The 19,542-nt window shown below is 37.9% G+C and overlaps 1 protein-coding gene across 1 annotated transcript in view; it reads left to right on the top strand.

Annotated features, from left to right (window-relative positions):
* Positions 1–1,458: 1,458 nt before the first annotated feature.
* Positions 1,459–19,542, top strand: part of Socs6 (suppressor of cytokine signaling 6) — a 56,422-nt gene continuing 38,338 nt past the window's right edge. The window contains exon 1 of the mRNA XM_029547117.1: positions 1,459–1,748. The gene's annotated coding sequence lies outside the window, so the exon portion shown is untranslated. The remainder of the gene's footprint in view (positions 1,749–19,542) is intronic.

The raw sequence follows: 19,542 nt of genomic DNA, 5'->3' as shown, positions 1-19,542 counted from the left end.
GAAGGAAGGAAGGAAGGAAAGAAGGAAGAAAGGAAAGAAGGAAGAAAGGCAGACAGGAAGGAAGGAAGGAAAGAGAGAGTGGGAGAAGAAGAGAAGAAAAGTGAAAAAAAAGGAACTAAAGAAGTAAAAACTGAACAAAATCCTATTGAAAGTTTCATGGTTTCTACAGCACCAAAGCAAAGCCAGGGTGACTGTACCCTCATGGGACTGGTATTGAGAATCTTCTGTCTTACAGAAAACTGATCCATTTTTAGGTTTGATAAGATTTGAGGTGTGTGTGTGTGTGTGTGTGTGTGTGTGTGTGTGTGTTATGTGCATACATATCACTCCTGTGCATTTGGAGGCCATAGATGGGCATGGGATGTCTTCTTCTACTGCTCTCTACCTTATTTTTTGAGACAGAGTCTCTTACCTAATCTGAATTTCTCTCACTGATGCCCTATACCATGTAACCAGGGAGCTCCAAGGAACAACCTTTAAAGTGATCCAAACCTAGGTCCTGGTGCTTATGGCAGTCACTTTACTACCTGAGCCATCTGCCTAACTCCTCTACTTGGTTTCTTTCTTGTTGTTCACATAATGTGGTGGCTCCATTCTGAGTTGGAGCATATTCTCCTCCCTGCACTAAATAATAATAATAATAATAAAAGAATAACTGAACATCTTCATAGTTGACAGTGTATGCTCATCCCCATGAGTGACTCTATTCTGATTTGGTCTGGCTTCTTCAGATCTGTTATAGGAGCACATTTTAAATAACTGCCTTTTATAAATTTCTTGTAACAAAAGGTAGAGAAGGAATGGGGAAACAGAATACATGCACAGTATCTTAAGTTCTGTAACTCATGCTCTTATTTCAGTATTACATAACTTTAAAAGCAACAGCTTTTGTCTTCCCCACTTGATCTGTGGCAAAGTCATTGAATAAAATGGAACTAGAGGGGTCTGAAGTAGAGATTTCTGGGGCAGTCAAAACCTTATCAACCACAATCTTGGCAAGAAACAGATGGCACCTTTTCCACAACACAGAAAAGAAGGGACAACTGACGGTCTTTGTTATCAACAGCGTCACCAGTTTCAGCCCTAACTACAGGCAAACACGTATCTCTTTGTGAGAAAGCTGACCATCCCCCAAAAGAAAACAAAGTTAAAGACATTCTGTGTCATGCTGTCCCTGCATGATCCTCACAAGACTGCAGTACTGCTCCCAAACACAGCTTTTCAATCAGCCTTCCAGGACTCTGGTTAAAAATAGGAATAGCTCATGAAAGATCGCTGAGCTCTGAGGAAAGATCACTGAGCTCTGAGGAAATCCAGACACAAAAGAGCCAAACAGAGGCAGAAGAAAGAGGCTGTCAGGGGTAAAACAACAACAACCTCAAGATGTGTGTGTGTGTGTGTGTGTGTGTGTGTGTGTGTGTGTGTGTGTGTGTAAAAACATATGCACATATATAGAGAGAATGTATTGGCACTTTCATAGTTATAAGACAAGGTTTCCAATATGAGATGAGTAATGTTATTTTTCCACTGGTGAAATGAGCCAATTCAAGCCAGATTAAAGTATATAAAGGCAGATTTATTGGGAAGCCACTCTCAGTGTAAGAACAAAAAGAAGAGACAAATGCTCTTTACCTGGAGTTCCAGCTTCTGGAAAATCTATTATGAAATCCAAAACAATTCCACCTGATGTGCTAGGAGACGGGAATCTTATCTCAGAAGGCCAGATGAATTATCGGGACACCAAACTTGTAAGTTTGACGTTTAAAATATTACTTTAAGATGTCTTTGTTTGCTTGTTTGTTTTTGAGACAGAGTCTTACTCTGTAGTAAGGGAAGGAGGTGTGTGAGGAGGGGTGAGACCTCCATCTCCTTCAGCCTACTCAGTGCTGGAATCACCTATGTACCTCATTTTATTTGCGATAAGACTATGAGTTGAGAACATGTCTCCAACTTCTCTTTTCTTCCCCCTGATGACTATGATAGTGTCTCTATTCCTGTTCCTTATGTAAGTTATCTCATTAACACAGGACCAAGCCCCTTAGGAGAGGAAGGAGAAAGAGAAAAGGAGGGAAGCAGAATGCTTCTCCCTGGGAATGTAGGATGGGAAGACTAATTTGTAAAGAAATGCCTAAGGACTTCACTTTCCCAAAAGCATAAAAGTTATCAGGAGCCAGGTTCTCTGAAGTTATTCCTTGATTATGTATATCTGTTGATTCTATTGACAAACAACATGCATACACATTTTAATGTTTTTTTTAAATATATATATATATATATATATATATATATATATATATATATGATTTTAAATACCTGCTTCTCTTTCTAAAACACAGATTTTCCTTCAAATTTGTGATAATGTAGCCCAGTGTAAATATTTTGTATATTGACCCTTCTAACAATATTCTCGGGGGGTGTTGTTAGACAGTAGAAAATTCACTCATTAGCTTTCTCTCCTTGCCCTCATCCTACATTCATGATCATACCAGTGAACACAGTGGAGCTATCCTAAGCATTATAATCTGAAGAGCTTTTCTGTTGTCAGCCAGAGCAATATGGAACAAATGATTGCAAAGACTTGGCTTTCGCAAGCCTTCTGCTGCAAGATGCACACAGCCCTTAAGACAAAGAGCCAATGACACAAGGATGTAACTGACCTCCTAAGTAATCTTCCTTTGATGTTTTTTCTGAATCACAGCATGTTGCTTCCTGGAAGTTTAGGGTCTCTCTCCATTCTAATTTGCTTTCTTTTGCTATGATAAACACCATGATCAAAAGAAACTTGAGAAAGAGTTTATTTCAGTTTACATTTCCAGGTGATAGCCCATGATTGAGGGAAATCAGGACAGGAACTGGAACAGAAAACATAGAGGAAGATTGTTTCCTATCTCACTCGCTCTGGCTGGTGCTAGGCCAACTTTCTTTATACAACCCAAGATCACATGCCCAGAGGTGACACAACTCACAGTGGGCTGGACCCTCCCACAACCATCTACAATCAAGACAATTCCTTACAGACTTGGGTAAACACCAATCTGATTCGAGTAATCTGAGACGCCCTCTTTGAGTTCACTGTACTAAGTTGCCAACAAAATCTAACCAGACACTGCTATGGCAGTAGCATGAAATACTGACAACACATTAGATCACCCAGAAAGGCTTTTTGGACTATTCACCCTCATGTAGACAGACACATTGGGATCTCTGTGTGCCCAGACTACATTAGAAATACCACATTGGTGACAGGAAGAGATAAGGAGGAGATATGTATTTTTTGTTCTAACTTTGGTTCTGATACATGTTAACACTATGACCATAGACAGTGCCTTAATGAACCGTGTGGCTAATACTATGATCCTCAGAATCCAGTACATCAGTGTCCCCTCTGCTCTGACACTTAAGTGTGACCTTAGGCTCACTTAGCCTCTTCTAAGTGTACAGATTAGAAGCATTCTCTAGTCCTCAGGGTTTTTAAAGATTTTAATGGAATAATATCTATAAAATGCTGTTGTACCTGACAATAAAAACTAAGCCCTCTAATAGTTCATTATTATTATCTGAAAGTGAGAATAGTAGAATTGACCTCATAGCACAAATAAAGGGAATAAAGTATTTCCAATATTTTGTCTAACATATAATAAACAATTTGCTACTCTATAATATACAAGAAGCAGAAAAATGCTGGGCAGTGGTGGTTCACGCCTTTAATCCCAGACCTTGCTGGGCAGAGGCAGGCGGATTTCTGAGTTCCAGGACAGCCAGGGGTACACAGAGAAACCCTGCCTCGGAAAAAAAAAAAAAAAAAAAAAGGAGGAGAAGAAGAAGAAGCAGGAAAATAATATCTCTATATTTTTACATTATTCATTTATGATGTAGATGTGGAAATTTAGAACAACTTTGAGTTTGTCAACCTTTTCCTAGGATAAGCTGAATAACAAATAAAAATCTATTCTAAGTCTGAAGTCTATGAATCTTGCTTTCTGGATAAGAAAGATTTTTACAGATATTGTTAATGTGAATTTTGAGAGGGTTATGTTTTCCTGGATTATCTGTCTTAATCTACACCATGCACATGGAAGGGAGGCAGGAGGATTAGTATGAGCAGAAGCATGTATGCAATGCACAGTGGAGGATAGAGGAGAGCATTGGGTCCTGTGGAACTGGAGATATAGACAGCTGGGAGCTGCCACATTGCTGCTGAGAATTGAAGTTCCTATGGAAGAGCAGCCAGGTGCTTGTAATTGCTGAACCATCTCTCCAGCCCTACAGGAAACATTTGTAAAACATTCTAGAAAAAAGGGGAAACTTTTTTTTTTCCTTTTTGGTTTTTCGAGACAGGGTTTCTCTGTATAGCCCTGGCTGTCCTGGAACTCACTTTGTAGACCAGGCTGGCCTCAAACTCAGAAATCTGCCTGCCTCTGCCTCCCGAGTGCTGGGATTAAAGGTGTGTGCCACCATGCCCAGTTTAAGGGGAAACTTTTATTAAGAGTAGAATTATGTAGTGTAAACTTTGTATATTTGTATGTATGTACATATGGTTGTGTAGTTGTGTGATTGAAGAAATAAAAATATGGAGTACAAAGTTAAGTTTCAGAAACAATTTTACATATATGTGTACATACAAAATTTAGGACATTCTTAAATTAAGAATATAATTATTCATTTAAAATTCAGACTTAATGGATTCCTTTATATTTCTCCTATCAATTTTAATTGTAAGGATATTTGATATCACCAGTTAGTACATAAGTACTCTCTAGTTTTTATTTTAGTGTGTTTATGAAAATCACATTAGAAGGAAGAACTGTAAAATAAAGATAACATTAATCTTACTAAATGTAAGGTGGACTTAACTAGAAATCACCATTTGTATTATCAGATCCCATCAAAAGTATGCTCATCAATTAAATTGCAAAAGGAGGCTATTTTTTCTGATGAATATACTTCAGAGATGGACAAAAACCCATGAACAACTGATTAATGGTTTTCTTAAAAGTGGGTTTTAATGAGGCTGTTGGGTAAGTAACTCAGTTAGATCTGAAAAAGGAAAGAGACAAATGGTGGTATAATTATAAGATGCTGTATGGATTGTATAACAGCAACACATCTCCTTAGGGTAATCTGCAGCACAGGGCTATTCTAGGAAGTATTGGGGCACATGTAATCATATTATATGCTTCCTTCTCTTCCTAACCATCAATTTTGTCCAGCTGAAATCTAGTTAAGTGGATTTCCAGAGCTCCCTTGGGGATAAAGAAAGGTCACAAAGAGACAGAGGGGGAGTCATTTCCTCTTTCTCTTCAGAAATTGGGAGAGTAAGTATAGAGTGAATGTGTGCATGTGTGCTTTTATTTTCTTGTGCATTTCTCCTTCAGCGGGCTCCTCTGAGACAAATAACTGATGTCATAATGGCCCCAGGGCATTTGACGAATGCCATTAAGAAACTGTAACTGTGGCCAGCTGTGATTTATAACTGAAGGTGTCAGAGCTACAATAGTATAGATTTTAGAGCATTGGAGATCAGTTGTTAGGTACTTTAAAATAGTAGACATAGCTTGGTGATAACTGATCATTCTCAGGATTTTTCTATCTATCTGGTCATGATTTGCCTTTGTTTTGTGGCCTTTTGATGTCTACTAATTTGACTCTCTGGTCTGGAGTGTAGCAGGTGCATGAAATGTGTAGTGACAGCCCTCAGACTGCACTTTTGAACCCAACCCTACTCCCCTAGCCATCCCTACATTTACCACCAGCCATATTGAAATGCTAGAGGTGGTCCTCATTCCCAGTTTTTCATTAACATTCTTTATAAATGTTAATTTTTATCCGAGACTAATGTAAATCCATTAAATGAAATTCCTGTTCTTAGTAAATACATGAGAATCAAACAACTTGCCTTAAAATCTTGATAGATGGGTGCTTTTGTTTTCAAGCCCCATCCCAAAATAAGTTTATGTTTAAATGGCTGTAGATTGATGTAAATAAAATGCACTCAATCACTGAAAGGGTATATTTAAAGGATTCATGAATTGACGACAAATCACAATACAGAAAAGCAAAGTCCCAGCTGTGGTTCCAGTTGTGGTAGCATCAGAGGTGATAGACAGCAGCCACTCTTTGTTGAAGCCAAAGGAAGGGGGAACCAGGCTTCTGTAACAGATGCTACATAATGCATTTTTCTTGAATGAGACTTTCTCTCTTTTATTATTAATCACAATACATTCTTTCAAATCTTAAAAGTATTTTGTTTAAATAGAAAGCAAGAGTTTCTTTGACATAATGTCATCTGAAGGGAGGTGACCAAGAAGATACTTGATTATTATTCTAGGAGAAAACACCAGCAGGCAGAAAGATTTTCTGTGCATCCCTTGGAGCTAACATATTATACAAACATGTTCATAGATTGTTTGTTAAACTAATTGTTTTGAAAGAATTTGCTTATCTGCTCATTTTGGAACCAATGTTATCCCCTAGATACATTTTATATGTTTTTTTTCCCTTAGGTTGGATATTAATCCACACTATTCCACCATTTCAACTATGGAGTATAGTAGGCTTCAATGTCAGCTGTGACTTTAACTTGATCTCAATTAGTCTATTTCTTTGTCAGTACTGGAGTGTGCGAATATGTGTGTGTGTGTGTGATATAAACAAAGAATATAACTATAATACACAACTTATATGAACATTTCAAATAAGAGTAGACCACAATTTAAACTGGAAATGTCATTAACAATAATCTCCTTTCCAAACCCTTTCACTCAACTTTTAAGGTTAATTTTATCTAGATTTTCAATTACTCCTTACTAAAATTTTTAAACAAATTTAAAAGAATAGTGTGATGAATATTCCATATGCTGCAAATACCACATTTCCCCTCAGTTTCTGTATAAGTCTGCTAAAAGTGAAGGACATTCCCCCTGGACAATCATATCGGTATCATACCCAGAAAAATACATAATTACCTATCATCATTCAATACCCAATATCCTTGTGGGTTTCTCTAATTTTATGCAGATTTTGGTAACTGGTTTTCTTTTCCAATCAGTTGTAGCTATTTGTTTTAATAGTAATTCTGAATCAATCCTGTGTGCAGAAAATACTATGTGTGTACCACTGTGTTCAGATATAAAAACTCAAAGAAGAGGCATTCACTGAACATTTCTAGCTATTTTAAGTTCTCATGTACTTTGTACCATATCCTATCAAGAGGAACTTCATGTAGGGTTATTAGATCATCTCACAGGAAGCAGAAATAGCAAGATCATTGTGCTGCTTCCAAATGTCAGACCAGCAAGTACAGCAAGCCTGCCATAATTCTCTATGTTGTCCTTAGATATATACACAGATGAAACAAAAAAGCCACAATGGACAGATTCAAGCTCATAGTCACACAGCCAGCCCTGTTTAAACTTAGAGAGTCACACAATAAGACAAAAAGGTATGAATAGGGAAGAGGCTTTAAGGAAATAAGGTAGGAGTTGACTGAGGTGGTAGGGAGCTAGGAGAGGCTATAATAACCACGATGGCTTATTTCATGTGTGAAATGGTCAAAAAAAGTTTAATAGAAGGTTTTTTAAAATAAAATGAACAAAAATTACCAAGTACCCACAATTTTGAAATCAAAATCATAAGGCTTCTGGGAAAGATTAGAGGCACAGAGTATACAGGTCACTAATTGAACATTGTTTCCAAGCAGAACAAGTCTCATAAGAATGGGAACAACAAACGTAAGCAATACAGAAATATAACATAAGCACCACAGTCCCACTGAAAAGACATGAGGTTTATACAGAGAAGGGGCAATAGCCTTGGGCAAAGTTCATGAGATGTCCAAGTTTTCCCTAAATATTAATCCCAGTAGAACCAATCTGTGGTCTCAGAACAAGCCATATCAATTAGCAATGGCAGAATGTGAGCCCTGGGTAAGACTTCAACACCCCATGACGACCTCATTTCTCATCATGACCACAAACCCTGCTTGGGAAATCAAGTTCTCTTCCTTAGCTTCCTATATACTTTCTAGTGCTGAGATTGCAGACATTCACCACCACAGCCAGCTTCCGATCACATATTGTTGGTTTTGGCATCCCTTGGCTATCTTGACTGTTTCAATTGTTTCAATGGCAGTAGCAGACAGTGGCTCTCAAATACCATCTACCCCTGTGCAATGAATATTGATCTACACAGCTGGGCTTTCTCTTTCTAGACAGAAGACATCTTATTGATACCTTTTGGACAGCGGGAAAATTTCATCTCAGACATTTAGAGGCCATGATTTGGATACCTTCAGTCTTCTTTTACTATTTTGTATATCTCAGGCTTCAAAATTCTTTTACAATTCTAGTTACTCTTTTTTGAATAAGGTTAAATTTCTTTTTCCAAATAAGTCCTGTTTGAATAGATGTAGATAATGACTTCACCTACCCTGCACATCACGTTTGGAGATGTGCAGCTTATGGGTAGCATAGCTTTGCTAATGAATCACATATTAATATTTACCTACAGTTTCACTAAATTCCCTCACTGGTGATGTGAACTTATTCTCACTGAAAAATAAAGACAGAGAGCACATGGGTCATGACATACACATGCATATATGTCAGGTTTTCATAATTCCAAAGGAAATTTTTTTAGTTTTTTAGTTCTTTGAGACACAGTTTTTCTGTGTAGCCCTGGCTGTTCTGGAATTGCTTTGTAGATTAGTCTACAAAGAGATCTTCCTGCCTCTGCCTCCCAAGTGTGATTAAAGGCGTGCACCACCACCACCCAGAAAGAAAGGTTTATTTGGGTTATAAAACATTGTGTTTATTTTTGTTTATTTGAACAAACCCTCATTATTTTAAAGACTTGGTACTTTTTTTAATGTTGAACTCAAGCCTGGTTTTAATATGAATTAATCTTAGTTTATAAAATACTGAGTGTGAAGCTCCTTGAATAACATTTCAGTGTTGATTTAAGAGATGTCTTATAGGCCTATAAAGCTAGCTGAGCAGAGAAAGGGAGGAATCTGGTAACATGATCCACCAAAGGGATCAATCTGTCATTTCATGGCAGACAACCCCTGAGAATGGATTGAGACTCTGTTAAGTCTCACCCAGCAGTTCTGTTCTGGAGTGAAAATGCATGAAGTGGAGCCCACAGCATGTTACTTCATAAAATGAACATCCAAGTGAGAGAAAACCAGATGACTATATTCATACAAACTTTGAGCACTTAGGAAGCATTTCTACTATTATATTTGAATAGATCTATAATAATCCCAGCTTTGTCCTTGAGTTTGTGTGGGAAAATCGGTCTATAGTACAATTCCCAAAGGTTTCATGTCATTTGGGGTGCTGAGACTCTGCAGAGTAAGGTATGTGGTTAGAGCCTAAATGACATAAAAATATCCACATACTCACGCATTGATTGGCACTTTTTCTTTCTGAACACTTTGAGATAATAAGCCAGCTAAAGGGCTAATAGTCACACTAAAGGTTATCAGAATTGGAAAGTGACTATGTAGGTAATTTTAATATAGGGCAGAATGTTAGGCATTTAATCAAAGAAAAACAATACTCTTAATATTATCACAACATTTGGAATGGTAATTTCAATGGTACCAAGTAGAGAATATTGGAGTCAACTTCTATTAATTCAAAGGCTAACAGCAAAATCTCTATTTTTTTAAAAAAAAAGATAATTTAATTACTGTGTTTTTCTGGAGAGGAAATGAGCTCTCAATTTTTATTTATTTAACAATTCCACTAAGAGTTCTGTGTCTAAATAATGAATTGGTAATTTTCACCTTCTGTTGTAATATTGATTTTTTCTGAAATATCCAATTATTATTTTATAAAGCAAGAAATAAAATTCATGAAGCAAATTATTCCTTCCCTTTTCTCTGTAGTGAAAACAAACCAGAAATTGGAGTGCGCTTCTTTTCTGTTATTTTTTTAAAAGAAGATCTGAGTGATTACTGTGTCTTTTAGATCTAGATTATACAAGTGTTATCATGTATCATTCTAGCCTATATGTTAGGGGGTTATAGAATATATGTCATACACACTAAATCAATGCATTAGCAGTAAACAATATAAAATATATTTTTTCCTGAAAGCTTAATGCTAATTTCAGGTGACCTTCCTGTGAAATTATGTTTTCTCTTTCCCCTACCCTCATCCCACCTAAAAAAACTGTAGTTGCAGGGTTAGCTATGGCTCAGAAAATTGCTCCCATATTTCTTTGCTTGTTAGTAGGAGGCTACCAAGGGTTATAACATTAGTGGAAAAACACTGTTCAGGGTTTGTCAGGGTTTGTTCCAATTATGTTAAAAATAAACATCTTCTAATGAAAACACTGTGCTGATATGTATATTTGATTTAGAAAATTATTTTCAAAATTAGAAGAAAATCTTGGCTTAGTTCCTATAATAGTCTAACAATGCATGTCCACTATCACACAGACTGACATCTCCTACTGAGGATGGCACTTAATTAAATAAGGTAATGCACACTCTACTAATGTCAGAGCTCTTACTTATCTCTTAGGAAGAAGTTCACAAAGTGCATCAATTCAAATTTTAATGGGTACACTAAGCAGTATTTTTCAGGCTTTTAAAGCGTAATTGTTTTCCAAATAATTTTTTCTACTGAATGAATTTTTATCAATTTTTTTAACCTTTTATACATGTTTCAAGTTAACAAAATATCTTATGATTCTTTCATGTTTGTCACATTTAATTCAGTTACCTTTATGAATATAAAGTTTTCTCAACATCAAATTAGGAAACAATTAATAAAATTACAAAGCAAAGGCATTTACAGAAAATAAAATATTGGTACTTTTCCCCCCTGAATGTCAGTATCTAATACTATACCACATTTTCTATTCAATATAAATATCTAATAATGAATATACCCTAATTCAGAGTCTTAAATATGAAAGATAACTGAAATGTATCCACTTACAGAATGAGGAAATTTTTGATTAATTAGTATGCCCCACACACATACACAGATATGACATTGTAGTGAGTTTCAAAAAACATACATGAAGAGAATATGAAAATTGTTCCTATGATTAAATAAATTATGTCATAATCAGAAATGGGATCATAATGTCAGGAGTGTCATGGGGTGTAACAGGACCCCATGTTCTTGGAACTTAGCTTGGCTTAGCTTGTATCTTCTATCCAAAGAAATATATGTGATTATACCAGAGATCTTCTCTACCATCTCAGCAGTAGGGTTGATTGTCTATGTGATTAAGAAATGCGGGATACAGGAGACATGGAGAAGGCACAGCAGGCACTGGGTCAGAGTGCTATTACCTCTTTGACATTCAGAGGAATAATGTTGCCACAGCCTTGAGGTCACTTATGGAGACCAGTTACATAGAGCATATAAGGAGGTAAAGAAGCACCTGGACTATCACATTTCTATATAGGACATGATATGCCGCAAGGAGCCAGAGCACATGATAGACTAGGTGGAGAAGCATGTGCTGCGGGGCAGTTCTGGACAACAGGAAAAGGAAATCAGTGCGAGGTACAGATGCTCTCAGCCAACCATTGGACTAAGCACCATTGGACTGAGCATGAGGTCCCCAATGAAAGAGTTAGAGAAGGGACTAAGGAACTGAAGGGGTTTGCAACCCATAGGAAGAACAACAGTATTAACCAACCAGACCCCCCAGAGCTCCCAGGGACTAAACCACCAACCAAAGAGTTCACATGGAGCAACCCCTGGCTCCAGCCGCATATGTAGCAGAGGATGGCCTTATCAGGCATCAATGGGAGGAGACACTTGGTCCTGTGAAGGCTTGATGCCCCAGTGTAGGGGAATGCCAGGGCGGGGAGGCAGGAGTAGGTGGTTGGGTGGGGGAACACTCTCATAGAAGCAGGGAAAGGGGGGATGGGACAGGGAGTTTCTGGGCGGGGATGGAGAGAACAGGAAAGGGGATAACATTGAAAATGTAATTAAAGAAAATATCAAAAAAGAAAAAAGAAAAAAGAAAAAAGAAAAAAGAAAAAAGAACATCTAAAGCTGCTCACTAAGAAGGCTCAAGATCACCCAGTTATACAAATATATCTACCTCATCTGAGATGGCCAAAGAGAGCTTACTTAAATGGGAACTATTTTGTGTGAAGAACACTTCGTATACACAAATCTGCTGTGTAGCTAAGGATGACCTTGACCTTGTGATCCTCTTGTGTCTACCTTCAGAGAGCTGAAATTATGAGCATGAAGTAATATGCCCAGTTTACATGACACTGGGAATGGAACACAGGGCTCTTAAGTTCTATCCCCAGCCTGAAATGTCTTGACATGGCAAGGGAGACTTGGCAGTTGCTTTTAGACATGCCCCTGGGATAGCCTATGGGCCAAGGTGATAATTTCTGTTCAAATACATTCCTGTCTGGTTCCTAGCCTTCTACTCAAGTGACAAGCCTTCTCTTGGCATGCCTAAAACTAAATCTATTGCTCTAAACCAACCTTCAGTAAAGATTAAACACTCCCCAGGCATCTGTTAGGAATAAAATGTTTATCTGGCTGCTACTCAAAACTCAGCAACTCAGCTGAGAGTTACTGTTTTTTGTGACAGCTTGCCAGCAGTCCAGTGAGGCTGTCCTCTCGAAGAACTAAGTAATTGGTCTGCAATTGTTTGCTCTACAATCCCCCACAGAATATTTTTTTAAACACAGTTGAACCTGAAAATCATGAATGACAGAAATCTGATTCACACTGATGTTTCTTTAATAGCTTCCTAGGTCTCTCTCTGTTGTTGTTGCTTTATCTTGTCAAGCTAAGTCCTTTTATTCAGACACAGCAATATTTTAAAGAGGGAATTTGCTAGAAAATTACTCCAAGAGATCTCTGACAAAATTTCTCACTGGCCATTATTAACAGATGGTAATTTGCTATTATAATGGATGTGCGTGTCTATGCCATGAAAATATAGGATGCAATCAGTAGTGATAGCCATTTATTTATTTATTTATTTATTTATTTATTTATTTATTTAATGAAAAATATGTTTGGCCAAGTGCTTTTCTTAAGTGGCTACACAGTATATTATATTTGCACCTGATTTGAAGACATATTTTATCACCATCACAATAATTGGTAGGTATTAAAGAACAAATAACTATAAAGAAGTTCCTTGGTGGCTTTCAATATTTTATTTATATACAGTGATCATTATTAATATAAAGCATGGTGGTGGACACTAATGAATAATCTAACCAATCAGTAATCTAACTACCATATTGTCATTCCATCTTGTCTTGATCATAACTTTTATGAATAAGAGAACAGTAGAAACTGGGCACTTTTTTTGACACAGCAAGGGGTTATACTGTTGAAAAGAGATACTAGAAGAATACATTAGAATAAGAATATGGGTGTGTCAGTCATCTATAGGATAGAACACAGAGACCCCAATGGAGGAGCTAGAGAAATTACCCAAGGAACTGAAGGGGTCTGTAACCATATAGGTGGAACAACAATATGAACTAATCAGTACCCCCAGAGCTCGTGTCTCTAGCTGCATATATAGCAGAAGATGGCCTAGTCAGCCATCGTTGGGAAGAGAGGCCCCTTGGTCTTGCAAACTTTATATGCCCCATACAGGGGAAGGCCAGGGCCAAGAAGTGGGAGTGAGTGGGCAAGGGAGCAGGGTTGGGGGAGGGTATAGGGGACATTCGGTATAGCATTTGAAATGTAAATGAAGAAAATATCTAATAAAATAATTAAAAAAAATATGTGTGTGTATGTGTGTGGTTTTTTTAAATGAAGATATAGATTTTAGAAACAAAATAGATAATATATTTTAAACATTCACAAGTGCATATTGAATGTTTTTGGTTTTAAAACCATAATACTTACTTCATTGTGTTGTTTAAATTAAAGATCAAATCATTTCAAGTTAAATTTTAATAAACCAGGTATTACTGGAGAAGAGAGATTAATCTGAGTAAGATTTGAGGAGCAAAGAAAATATTTCATTAAATCTCCAATTATTACTATCAGTTTTTGTCTTAGGTATCCTTTCTCTGTGACAAAACACACCCAACAAAGAGCCTGTGTGATGCCTCTTAATAAAAGTACTTCTCACACAAACCTAAGGACTTGAACGGGAGCCCTGGAACTGAAGGTAGAAGGGAAATGACTCCCAAATGTTGTCCTCTGACTTCCACATGTGCCCCACCCTGCCGCCATAATAATAATAATAATAATAATAATAATAATAATAATAATAATAAATATTTTAAAAGAAAATACTCTGTCAGAAGCAACCTGAAGGTAAAAAGATTGCCTTTGGGTCATGGTTGCAGAAGGATGCATCATCAGAGCTCAGAAGAATGGAAAGTTTGGTGGGAGGAGGCTGGCTGCTCACATTGCACACATAGGAAACTGAGGAGAATAAGGCTAGACTATAAAGCTTCAGGGACTTTTTTCCCAGTGACTCTCTTCTGAAATGTACCACAGTTTTCTCAAACAATATCACCAACTGGAGAACCACTGTTTTAACTTGTAGGCTATGGAGGACATTTCATATTCACACTGTGTCCATGGGAAACCCATATGAGCCCAAGAATTGCGAAGTCCGCAGCAACTTGCAAGTCTTTTATTGTTTCAAGTTCGAACTCAGATCACATGCCCCGCACTCACAAGGTGAATGCTGGCAAGTGATGCCCGAGTCCAGAAAGTACCGGGTTTATATACAGTAGGAATCACCTGAATACTCACAGAAAAGGGGAGTGGAAGGCTCTAATCTTTTGGGGGGACGAAACTGAAGCTGGGAGGGGGATTAATGGACGTCTGTTGTGGGGTTATCAGGGACTAATTTTATGGTGGGTCATAACTGTCTGTGACCTCTGATTACCTTTTCTCCATGATTTAAACCCAGAGGCCCTAATCTCCTTAGAGTTTGTTAATTCTTTTAGGTCTCAAGGACAGGCACCTGGAGAGTTCGGCCATTTATCATGAAGACTGCTGGTTTTGAAGACATAGAGGCAGGAAGGATGTCTTGCACTAGAGTTTGGCTCCTCAGGATGTCTCCATTAAGGGGAAGTTTTGTGGGTAGTGCTATTCTAACACTAGACTGGGTTCCCTCGGAGTGGCCAGGAAGGGGGAGGGAGCCCAGGGCTTGCTGCAGGAGGATGCTGCACAGAAACTAGCTGTCTGCATATTGTGCTTGTCTAGGGCTGGAGGGAGAATGGGAACTTCTGTGCCTGTGCGGGAAATCAGAGGCAAACTGTCGTACACAACACTGAAGGATCTTTGGTGAGACTTTTAAGAAATGGGACAATTATCTGCAGAGAATTAGCTTCAGTAATTCGGGGGTTACAACAACTGCAACAGTCTTTTTTTTTTTTTTTTTTAAGTAAGGTCAAATAATATTCAAAGGTTTCACAGCAAAAATAACTGCTGTTCATTTTTGCTTTGAACTTAGCACTAATTACTATGTTTTTTTTTTTAATTATTTATATCCTTCAGAGGTTCACATGTTGCAAGTTTGATCTCTGGTATGTTTGTGTGGAACTGCTAGAACTTTTAAAAGGTAGAGCCTAACACTGGAAGTTAGATCATTTGGGTTGTCACTCTCAGAAAGAATTAAGCTATGCATTTTAAAACCCTTGTTAGTTCACATGAAAACAACTTTTTAAAGAAAGAAAAAGTCTAGACTCTGACTCATCCTGGCTTCAGTCTCATGTAATCTCTCCCGTCATTGTGGTGTCATCTGGCTTGAGATCCTCATCCCAGGTGTCCAGCTTCCCAACATAGGAGGAAATCTACTGATTGTTTCTGTAAAGCACTTTACCTAAAATTTTGTGACAATGTTAGAAAAAAATATTAAGACACCAAGTTAAAGAATATACTAAGGTTTTGAAAAGTAGGTAATATTAAGATAAAATGTTACAGGTAGGCAAACATCAGCACCTACTGGTTGCTTAAAATTTCTACTTATTCAATTCCCTCCCCTTCTTTGAGTGGTAGGGGAATAGGTAACACCAGCATACACATGAACATTGTCAGTTTTAGCTGCATGATCTGGGCAAGTTATTTAACTTCTTTGTGACTTAATTTTCATCTATAAAGTTAAGTGCATTAATTAACCGATACTATACCATAAATCACTCCAAAATGTAGTGGTTATGCTGATTACTTCCCTTGTCATTATGACATACTATCTAACCGAAACAACTTTAAGGAGGAACAATTTATTTTGGTTCATGGTTCTTGAGCCACACTCCCTTATGTCCAGGAATTGGTAGTGGTGGCTTGTGCCACAGCATGAGGAACTTGGAGCACAGCTAGTTCATTCACATCACAGCCTCTGACAGGAAGCTGAGGGCCAGATGGGAAACAGGGCTAGCCTAAAAACTTCAATGCTTGCACCCATTACCCTACCTTAGTCAACTAGGCTCCATGTCCAAAAGTGCAAATCTAAATAGTGCCACCAGCCAAATTCTAAGTGTCCAAATGCATGAGCTTGCAGAAAACATTCCTCATTCAGGCCATAAAGAGGATTAAAAATAAGTACTCATCATTTCTCAGCTTTTTTGAGTAACAAATGCAGAAGTAACTTTGCCAGACATCTCCTTATTCAGTTTTTTGGTTTAACTCAGGTCTTTAATTAAATGGATGGTGTCATTCTACATAAAAAAGAAGAATTTGCTTTTCTCAGTATCCACCATGTACTGAAGCACCTTTGTTGACACACTCAGAATTTTTGTACCACCTGTCACAGTCAAATTGACATTAATGATCATAATCACCTTCCATGATGTCCAAGAAAATGTGGTTATGTCTTCCCAGTGCCTAACATAAGCAGAAGTCTATATACGTGGTGAATTGGGGGAAAAAGCTTGATTTTCAACTTTATGATTAATATATTTATTCTCAAAAGAAAATAGTTGGTGTGTGGTACTAGAGAATTACTATATGTTCGCTCCTATTAAGAAAGAATATTTTCTAAGGCTGTCTCATTGAAACAAGTATATAGATACAAATTCTTTCTTTCACCCCTAAAAGCTATCTCTAAGAAGATCCTCAGGTTTCTCATGCAAGTTAAAAAAAATTCTTTTTTTACTTTTAGATTAAAAAAAAATTTAATCCACCATCATATCAAATGCAGTGTGCTGCAAAAGTAGCTTAGTGGGGAAATCACCCTACTAGCATCCAAAGGTCCCAGATAATGTCTTCAGCCCTGCTCTAAAATGGGGTAGTGGAAACACACATACCTGCCAACCCTACATTAGACATAGTCTCAGAGCAACAAAACAATGCTAGACCTGTCTTCCTTTGGTGGGACAGAAGCATGGTTCATCTGTTAAAGGCGCCTTACCATTCCTGCAGAAGACCGAAGTTCAGTTCCCAGCACCCATAGTGGATAGCTCACAACCACCTATAACTTTAGTACCAGGACTCTCATACCCTCTTCTGACCTCTGCCAGTACCCACACACACATGACCCAAATAAATAAATAAATAAACAAATTTCTTTTTAGGAACTTCAGGTTTGGAGGGCAAGGTTTAGCTAAGCTTCTTGACCATTCTCTTCATCAATTTATGTCACTGTTTTAAGCTAGTTCTCTGATGTGTACCAACAGAAGAGAAAAGGCACAGCTAATAAGCACCAAGTTCTTACTCATCCTCTGACACTAGGAGCCAGGTTCCCCATTCTGAATCCTCTCTCTCTCTCTCTCTCTCTCTCTCTCTCTCTCTCTCTCTTTCCTCCCTTTCTTCCTTTGTCTCTTTTCTCTCTTTTCTTCTCTTCCTCCTTTCTTTCCTCTTCCTTCCTACTTCTTTCCTTCCTTTGTTTGTTTGTTTGTTTGCTTGTTTGAGTCTTTTTAATGGAAAGCTTCTGTTAGCTTTGGAGGTACCCACCCCATCAATGCTGGATTCTCTAGCCTACAATTCGATTCAGAATGTGTTTCTACCAAAGGACCCATAGGTTGCTATGCTATGGTCCATGTCTTTTTCAGGCAGACATCAATCTGCTGCCCAGCTTGTCCTAACAAACCAAAAGTCTGCTCCAGACTTAGGAGTAGACTTTATACTTAAAGATTCCTACCAGTGAACAGAGAGGGCCTATTGCATTATGGGAGAGGAACTGTTACTGCAGACTAAGGCAGTCTGAGAGGAGGCTTTGTTTCATTCAAGCAGCAAGGACAGCCCAGGCTCTCTGTCTGGTTTGCTCAAATCACCTCATAACTTGGCTTAAATGAGAAGGCAAATTCTTTTTCTACATCAGTGAAAGATGGTGTGTGTGCCCTGAAGCTAAGCAGTTGAACTAGCTCAGGCAGAAAAGGTTTTGAAGCACCCTTTAGCAAGTCTGGCAAGGACTATCTAGAACTTAATGCAAAGGTACTTAGCACCTATTGTTCCTAGCCTTAGCCAAAACTCTGAGCCAAAAGGACATTAAATTGGTCTTGGCAGGGCAAGTCCCTAAGTGGAAACCCTGTTGCTTTTCTCTCAGAGAGTTCTTTCTGAGCTCAAGACTTTTGGCCATCTGAGATAAAGATGTGACTCAGGATAAGAAATATACACATGTTGTTTCAAAGGCATTTTAATTATTACAAGATAGAAAGACTCGAATGACCAATTCTTATGTTAGAAAAGAGAATGGCAACTGTTGGCTCAGCAAAAGAGCTGACATGAAATTACCTTTCATCCATGAGCTTTATTCGGAGAGAGGATCTTATGCTCATGGGAACTATGGTTGAACTTTGAGGTAGGAGAAGAGTAAAAGGGGCAGTCTACCATATCAGAGACAGTATGTTGAGGCTTTCAGGGGAAAGATAGGCTTCCATTTAAACTTGGAAAGGAGCATCATTAAGAGAGATAGTTTAAAGTAAAGAAGAGATAGCCTCTATCAAAGGATGAACGAATCCAAAAGAGGGCCTTCAGAGTAATCCTCCAAAGGAAAAAAATCTGACTTAACTATCCTTGCAGGGGTAATGGGAAATTCCATTCCATGGGATTTATTTCCACATAGCACAGAGTATGGAGGAGCTAGGCAGCATAAATCAGTAGTTATTAGGCCACCCACAGTACAACATGGGTTCTTAATTCTCTGTCCTAGAGAAGGAGAGCTACAAGGAGGCACAGCCTGATCTCTTCAGAGTGATCAGCACCTTAAAAGCCCATGAGCTTCTGCTTCTGTTTAACATAGATCATATACTTCTGACATACGTTTGTTGTTAATGGAAGAAGTAAACTGTGGTCTTTAGGATATGCTCTCAGTCTCAGTACTTTAATAGCCTATGATGGAGCCCTGGTCCTCACTACTTATATTCCATATATTTGCTTGGGGATGCACAGTAAGTGATATTAAAGCAGAAAAGAAAGACTTGGAAAACTAAGGGGACATAGGTAAGGGGACACAGGAAGGAAAATAAGCCCCTCATACTGGACTCTGGTTGAAGACTTTTGTCACATTAGAGCCAAAAATTCCAGCAAAGTTAACATGTTACCTATATACAGACAGTCTTTCTTTCTTTCTTTCTTTCTTTCTTTCTTTCTTTCTTTCTTTCTTTCTTTCTTTCTT

This window comes from Mus pahari, chromosome 15 (assembly GCF_900095145.1).
Source record: "Mus pahari chromosome 15, PAHARI_EIJ_v1.1, whole genome shotgun sequence".
In the NCBI taxonomy this organism is placed as follows: Eukaryota; Metazoa; Chordata; class Mammalia; order Rodentia; family Muridae; genus Mus; species Mus pahari.
Note: the sequence above shows the minus strand (reverse complement) of the source record. Positions and strands in the feature narration are given on the sequence as shown.